This window comes from Staurois parvus, unplaced genomic scaffold (assembly GCF_062004578.1).
Source record: "Staurois parvus isolate SC_StPar_1 unplaced genomic scaffold, SC_StPar_1.0 ptg000502l, whole genome shotgun sequence".
NCBI classification, from domain to species: domain Eukaryota; kingdom Metazoa; phylum Chordata; class Amphibia; order Anura; family Ranidae; genus Staurois; species Staurois parvus.
In genome coordinates this window covers 825,643-834,391 of record NW_028318298.1, presented here as the reverse complement: position 1 = coordinate 834,391, position 8,749 = coordinate 825,643, and positions in this window count along the sequence as shown.

The following is an 8,749-nucleotide window of genomic DNA, read 5'->3' as shown; positions in this document are numbered from 1 at the left end:
TTATCAATAAAAGATGATGCCTCGTCTAAATTACATTTTTTGGCAGCAATGACAACAGACGCTGTATCTAGATACATATTTTAACAAAAGCTTTTACCATAGCAGGGGTCTCATCCTCTAAATCAAATACCATTCCATATGTTTTGGAAAATCTAATCCTATAATCAAAAGGATCATCATCCATTGTAGCTCTTAATGAATTTAAGATTTCCAGAGGAGTTTCCTCTCCAGTTGTACATAGCAACAACTGATGCAATCTGTCTGATGTGCTGCTATGAACTTCCTCCTCATCCTCATTAAGATATGGCATCTTGAGTAAACAACGTGCCATAAAATTGTGAACCCAAAGACAGAAAGTTCTATTTCTCTGATTGTCATTGAGGTTAAATCAATCAGAAAAAGATTAAAAAACAAATGCATTATGGAATGCTAACTAGCTTCATTACGTTACGCAATTTTTATTTAATTTTATTAAATGAAAATCTAGATTTATCAATATCAACATTAGCCTGCAAACATTGCTCATACATAGATTTCCACAAACCACTATCAGAAGCATGGCTAGCTAAACCCTGAAATTCCAACTTGCTTTCATTATCTAATAAATCAATAAATTCCATTATTTCTACTCACCGAATATAGCAGGTTTCTTCTTATGTGGTGGCTCAGGGACCCGCCTCTCTCGACTTTTGTTCTCCACAATCACAGGTTACGTTCTTCAATCTTTTCCAAAGCTTGATCAGTTAACAGACCTAATTCAGATCATCTTCTTACCCTCTGAGCAAGTGAGGAAAAAGGCAAAAAACTCAGAAAATTTTGATAAGGGCTGGCTTTGCAAAAATGTTAGAAATGTAGAATTGTGAAAAGACACTAATAATATTCTTGTGTCTGATGTGTATGATTGATGAACATTGAAAGAATACACACAGTTGTGTTCAAAATAATAGCAGTCAGACATCACTAACCTGATCAATCACTGTTTTTGGTAGAAATGATATTTCTACATGGTAAATAATTTACTAGCAGGTGTAATAGAGTAATAGAAATCCAACAGACCCAACAGTCATGACATGCATGCTGCTGATTCTGTGTAATTGAATCACTAATTGAAAGGGGCATGTTCAAAATAATAGCAGTGTGGAGTTCTATTAGTGAGCTCATTCATTCTTTGAAAAACAGGTGGCAATTATTGCCCTTATGTAAGGAAGGAAGACAGCAAATGTTGTACATGCTGGTTACAGTGCATTTCTCTCTGAAATTCTGAGGAAAATGGGCCGTTGCAGACATTGTTCAGAAGAACAGCGTACCTTGATTAAAAAGTTGATTGGAGAGGGGAAAACATATAAAGAAGTGCAGAAAATGATAGGCTGCTCAGCTAAAATGATTGCAAATGCTTTAAAATGGCAACCAAAACCTCAAAGACTTGGAAGAAAGTGAAAAACTATCATTTGAATGTTTAGAAGAATAGCCAAAATGGCAAGGACTGGGGATGTTTCTCATATTACGGTGTTGGGCCTATTTATCGCATACCAGGGATCGTGGATCAGTTTGAATACATCAGAATACTTGAAGAGGTCATGCTGCCTTATGCTGAAGAGGAAATGCCCTTGAAATGGGTGTTCCAACAAGACAACGACCCCAAACACACCAGTAAACGTGCAACATCTTGGTTCCAGACCAACAAGATTGACGTAATGGAGTGGCCAGCCCAATCCCCGGATCTTAATCCAATAGAAAACTTGTGGGGTGACATCAAAAATGCAGTTTCTGAGGCAAAACCAAGAAATAGAGAACTGTGGAATGTAGTCCAATCATCCTGGCCTGGAATACCTGTTCACAGATGCCAGAAGTTGGTTGACTCCATGCAACACAGATGTACAGCAGTTCTCAGAAACAGTGCTTATACAACGAAATATTCATTAAGTGATTCAAAGGAAAGCAAAATCTTCAAACATTTTTCAGTTTATATAGTGAATGTTTGAGTTTGTAAAGAAGAATACAAACACTGCTATTTTTTTGAACAGTCTAATATTCACTTTTCTTCAATTTTTTTTAGAGGAACAACATAAATTTGATATATTTTTCTTCATGTTTTGATTTGGAATAGAATGTGTAGTGTTCCCAATGCATTTGTGTGTATGGAAATAAAAGCTATTAGAAATATTTTGAGCTTTATTCACTTTTTTCAACACACTGCTATTATTTTGAACACAACTGTGTGCTCTCAATCTATTAAATTAACCACTTGCCCTCCAGAGGATTTAACCCCCTTCCTGACCAGGCCATTTTTTGAGATATGCAGCACTGTACAAAAATAAAATTTATGTAATTTTTTTCCCCACAAATAAAGCTTTCTTTCGATGGTATTTGATCACCTCTGCGTTTTTATTTTTTGCGCTATAAACAAAAAAAGATCAACAATTATGAAAAAAAACAACAATATTTTTGACATTTTTTATTATAAAACATATCCAATAAAAAAATTTAAAAAATCAAACTTCCTCATAAACATATGGCAAAATATATTCTGCTTCATGTCTTTGCTAAAAAAGATCCCAATAAGTGTATATTAATTGGTTTACGCGAAAGTTATAGCATCTACAAATGGTATATATACTGGAATTTTTATTTATTTTTATACTATTAATGGTGGTGTTCAACGACTTATAGCGGGACTGCAGGGGGGGGGGGCATTCTGACAATGGGTGGGAACTAACTGCCACTGACATCCCCAGGGACAGTAATAGAGTGATCAGTGCTAATAAAAAGCACTGACACTGTACTACTGACACTGGGCAGGAAGTTGTTAACATCTGGGGCGATCAAAGGGTTAACAGTGTACTGTGTGTGTTTTACATTTTGTGCTGTTTTACTTGGGAGACATGCTGCTTTGTATCTCTCTGTTGTGCAGAGATACAAAGCAGCATGTCCATGCTGACAGGAGAGAGACCTGTGTTGTTTATACACAGGTCTCTCTCCTGTCAGCTTTGCCGACGATCACCGAGCCCCGGCCGGGAATCGCCAGCCGGGACTCGGTGATTGACATCCCCAGTAACCAATAGTGGTGCAAGTAAGGCGGATTGCACCCCCCCCCCAGAAATGTGAATCATGTATATACTGTATGTATATATATATATATGTGTGTGTGTGATTTTGCGCAGCCTAGCAGTACAGGGCAAGCAGTTAAATCATAACAAGGTATACATTACATTTAAGAAAATATAAACTTAAAACCATCAATCATTATGTCTAAACTACTTAGTTACCAAACTCCATACACAAATAATTCACATCTGTTATTACTTTAGCTCAAAACCTTTCTCATTCACATCTAATTAGAGGAAAATATTTTGGCTAGTCGTATATTATAACTACTAGAGACTGAATAAAAAATCTGGATATCACAAATTAAAATAACAGTATTCTGCATACGTTGGTTGTAACAAGTGGTTATTTGAGTTACTGTTGCTTTTCTATCATTTCGAACTTGTCTGCCCATTCTCCTCCGATCTCTGACATCAATAAGGCATTTTCATCCACACAACTGCCACTCACTGGATATTTTCTATTTTTCAGGCCATTCTCTGTAAACCCTAGATATGGTTGTGTGTGAAAATCCCAGTTGATCAACAGTTTTTGAAATAGTCACTTAAATCCCCTTTCTTCCACATTGTGATGCTCAGTTTGGGCTTCAGCAAAATCGTCTTTACTACGTCTAGATGCCTAAATGCATTGAGTTGCTGCCATGTGATTGGCTGATAAGTAATTTGTGTTACCAAGCAATAGAGCAGGTGTACCTAATAAAGTGACCAGTGAGTGTATATCTTTATGATTTTCAATATACTCAGTTGGTTCATGTCTGTTTTTCTTGTGAACACCAGAGGTATATTGAAAGTCCCACTTAAGCATTTACTTTTTGAAGTCCACCGAGTCTAGGAAATCCCCCTGATGGAGATAAGCAATGGCCAACCAATTTCATTTGGAACATGTAAGCTTGAATTAGGACATTTAGAGCTTTGAGCTCCATGATAGGGTGGATGGGAATCCCTTGGGATTGGGAACTATAAGTAGACTGTAATAAAATCCCTGAAAGCCTTCTGCAGCAGGAACTGAAGTAATGAAACCTTACAAAAGCAGCGGACCTGATGAAGGGTCATAAGGCATTGCAAAGACTCAAGGAGATTGGAAGCTAGAATGTGAGGAGGAGCAAGGAATAAAACACAAGTTTGTAACCTTGAGATACCAACTCTCATACCCAAGCATCAGATATATAAAATTCCCAAGTGCCCGCAAATGCCAACAGGCATTCCCCCTTCTGGAAAGTGGAAGCGCACCTTCATTGAGGAGGACGTCTCAGATTTAGCCCTTTTGGAGTGCCAGGCCTTACAGGTGGAGAAGGAGCCTAACTTGAGAGGCCTCAATACTGTTGCAGAAGATGCACAGTAATGAAAGGGATGCTTTTGAGAGGGGAAAGAAGGACATGGCATAAGAGTCTGATCCTCGCTCTCCTTGGCCTGGGAAAGATAAGTGCTCTAATCCTTTTCCCTTTCCTTGATTATTTTGTCCCATGTACCTCCAGAAAGACACTGACCCTTGAAGGAGGTCTTTAAGATCACTGGTGGCTAGTGGTCTATCTAGGACATACATTTTACTTCCTGTTGTGATGGTCTACTCACTCCCATTTTCACAAAGATGGCAGAAGCAGGATTTGATTATTATGATGGCTTTTTTTCCCATACATTCATATATGAAAAGTGTAAATGTTATTTTGAGAAATAAGGTAAGCATTATTTGTAATGTAGCATTACAAAAGAAGATACGCAACAATGATGAAAACAAAAGTAATATAGATTCAGTTAATAAAAAAATGAGGGTTAATGAAGTTTAACACTTCATTAACTATCTTTTTTTTTTATTAACAAAAGTGTATCTAAACCCAGAAACAAATATGATGTAAATATAATGCAGCTCATTAGTCCTTGGATATTGTAGCTGCATTATTTTTCTTTTTTAATGTGTTTTTTTTCTCTTTACTTTCACCTTGCAATTAGAGATGAGCGAATCGAACCAGGCGAAGTGGAATTCGTTTCGAATATCGGGAAAAATTCGATTCGCATCGAATCCGAATTTTAGCAAACTTCGGGTGCACGAATCGAATTTTTCCCGATCAGCTGGCAAAAGTGTCACTGCAGAGAGCTCCGCTATTTCTGACAGTTCTGACAGTTCATTTACAGCGGTTGAAACATTGTATCTATTTGTTTCCATTTAGGATACAGATGTTTTTATTCGGAAATAAATAGATACAATCTTTCAACCGCTGTAAATGTGAAGGAACTGTCAGAGAACTGTCAGAAATAGCGGAGCTCTCTGCAGATACACTTTTTGCTGTACTGGAATACTTCTTCTTTTCATTCTTCTTCTTCTTTTCATTCTTCTTCTTCTTCTTCTTTTCATTCTTCTTTTCATTCTTCTTCTTTTAATTCTTCTTCTTCTTCTTTTCATTCTTATTTTCATTCTTCTTCTTCTTCTTTTCATTCTTCTTCTTTTCATTCTTCTTTTCATTCTTCTTCTTCTTCTTTTCATTCTTCTTCTTCTTTTCATTCTTCTTCTTTTCATTCTTCTTTTCATTCTTCTTCTTCTTCTTTTCATTCTTCTTCTTCTTCTTCTTTTCATTCTTCTTCTTCTTCTTTTCATTCTTCTTCTTCTTCTTTTCATTCTTCTTCTTCTTCTTTTCATTCTTCTTTTCATTCTTCTTCTTCTTCTTTTCATTCTTCTTCTTCTTCTTTTCATTCTTCTTTTCATTCTTCTTCTTCTTCTTTTCATTCTTCTTCTTCTTCTTTTCATTCTTCTTTTCATTCTTCTTCTTCTTCTTTTCATTCTTCTTCTTCTTCTTTTCATTCTTCTTCTTCTTCTTTTCATTCTTCTTTTCATTCTTCTTCTTTTCATTCTTCTTCTTCTTCTTTTCATTCTTCTTCTTCTTCTTTTCATTCTTCTTTTCATTCTTCTTCTTCTTCTTCTTCTTTTCATTCTTCTTCTTCTTCTTCTTTTCATTCTTCTTCTTCTTCTTTTCATTCTTCTTTTCATTCTTCTTCTTCTTCTTTTCATTCTTCTTCTTCTTTTCATTCTTCTTTTCATTCTTCTTCTTCTTTTCATTCTTCTTCTTTTCATTCTTCTTTTCATTCCTCTTCTTCTTCTTTTCATTCTTCTTCTTCTTTTCATTCTTCTTTTCATTCTTCTTCTTCTTCTTTTCATTCTTCTTCTTCTTCTTTTCATTCTTCTTCTTCTTCTTTTCATTCTTCTTTTCATTCTTCTTCTTTTCATTCTTCTTCTTCTTCTTTTCATTCTTCTTTTCATTCTTCTTCTTCTTCTTTTCATTCTTCTTCTTCTTCTTTTCATTCTTCTTTTCATTCTTTTCATTCTTCTTTTCATTCTTCTTCTCATTCTTCTTTTCATTCTTCTTCTTTTCATTCTTCTTCTCATTCTTCTTTTCATTCTTCTTCTCATTCTTCTTCTCATTCTTCTTCTCATTCTTCTTTTCATTCTTCTTCTTCTTCTTTTCATTCTTCTTCTTCTTCTTTTCATTCTTCTTTTCATTCTTCTTCTTCTTCTTTTCATTCTTCTTCTCATTCTTCTTTTCATTCTTCTTCTTCTTCTTTTCATTCTTCTTCTTCTTCTTTTCATTCTTCTTTTCATTCTTCTTCTTTTCATTCTTCTTCTTTTCATTCTTCTTCTTCTTTTCATTCTTCTTTTCATTCTTCTTCTTCTTCTTCTTCGTCGTGCCCCGTGACTGCCCAAATGAGTGAAGTGTGCGGTGATTCTAAGATCGACGGCACTCATCTGCATGTCATACTGACTGACAGTATTATTTCTCTTCCCCAGCAGACTCCAAGGGCATTTAAATTAAAGGTACAGTGTTCTGCACTAATATAAAGGCTCTCTGAAGCCTAGCAACCCTTTTAATAAGTTAAATTTGCGGCGAATAAATTCGCATCGAATCAAATTTCTCCCGCAAATTCGGCGAATTAGCCGAATCGAATTTTTGAATAATTCGCTCATCTCTACTTGTAATCCTACGAACAACACTTTCTGTCCTGTTCAAATGGGAGGTTTCCCATTATTATGATTAGGTCTATACCCAATCCTTAACCCTCATCTTCCTTCTTCTCTTTCTTCCCTCCCTTCCTTTTATTTTCCTTCTTTTCTCTCCCCTTATTTTGTTTCTCCTTTCCCCTACCCCACATTTCCTTTTTTCAACATTAGGTCTGTACATACATACTGATGGTGGTCTGTTGGGATAAAGATTACATTTTGAAAGAATGAATATAAAAAAATGGATTATATGACTGAACAAGAAAATACAAGATCTCAGATTCTATTCTAGTATTAGATTATAAACTGGAGATGGTTTTAATTGATTCTGTCATTTCATATAATGTTTGTAATAAACAATGATTTTAGATGGGATTAGAGTATTGGAAGGCTGGCTCCACATTTTTCAGAGTGGGTAGCATAAGAAATGAAGCAGACAGTTTAGTGATTGCATGCATGGATATACAAATGCAGACTGGCAAATTTATGATTTTTCAAAAATCTAAACTGAAAAGTATATCATAGTGCTTAGATCATCATTAGAGATGAGCAAAGTATTCAAAAATTCGATTCGGCTGATTCGGCGAATTCGCGGAATAAATTCGAGTCGAATATATTCGCTGCGAATTTAACTTATAAAAAGGGTGTTTCTAGGCTTCATAGAGCCTTTATATTAGTGCAGAACACTGTACCTTTAATTTAAATGCCCTTGGAATCTGCTGGGGAAGAGAAATAATACTGTCAGTCAGTATGACATGCAGATGAGTGCCGTCGATCTTAGAATCACCGCACACTTCACTCATTTGGGCAGTCACGGGGCCAAAACCAGAGCGTGGAGCCACAGTGTGGCGGTGGAGGCATCAGCAATGGGAGGCCATACAGCACCCTATGACAAAATGGAACCCACCAGCAGTGTGAGGAGACCTGAAAGTGGCACATGGCAGAGTGTGGCAATGGAGACAGCAGCAATGGGAGGCCGTACAGGGACCCATGAGACACTCTGGACCTGGCAGCAGCATGAGGAGGTGGTACAGGGGCCCATGACAGATTACGGGCCTGGCAGCAGCATGAGGAGTCGGTACGGGGGCCCATGGCAGATTACGGGCCTGGCAGCAGCAATGGGAGGCCCGTAATCTGCCAGCACCCTATGACAAAATGGAACCCACCAGCAGTGTGAGGAGACCTGAAAAAGGCACATGGCAGAGTGTGGCGATGGAGAAAGCAGCAATGGGAGGCCGTACAGGGACCCATGAGACACTCTGGACCTGGCAGCAGCATGAGGAGGCGGTACAGGGGTCCATGACAGATTACGGGCCTGGCAGCAGCATGAGGAGTCGGTACGGGGGCCCATGGCAGATTACGGGCCTGGCAGCAGCAATGGGAGGCCCGTAATCTGCCAGCACCCTATGACAAAATGGAACCCACCAGCAGTGTGAGGAGACCTGAAAGTGGCACATGGCAGAGTGTGGCGATGGAGACAGCAGCAATGGGAGGCCGTACAGGGACCCATGACACACTCTGGACCTGGCAGCAGCATGAGGAGGCGGTACGGGGGCCCATGGCAGATTACGGGCCTGGCAGCAGCAATGGGAGGCCCGTAATCTGCCAGCACCCTATGACAAAATGGAACCCACCAGCAGTGTGAGGAGACCTGAAAGTG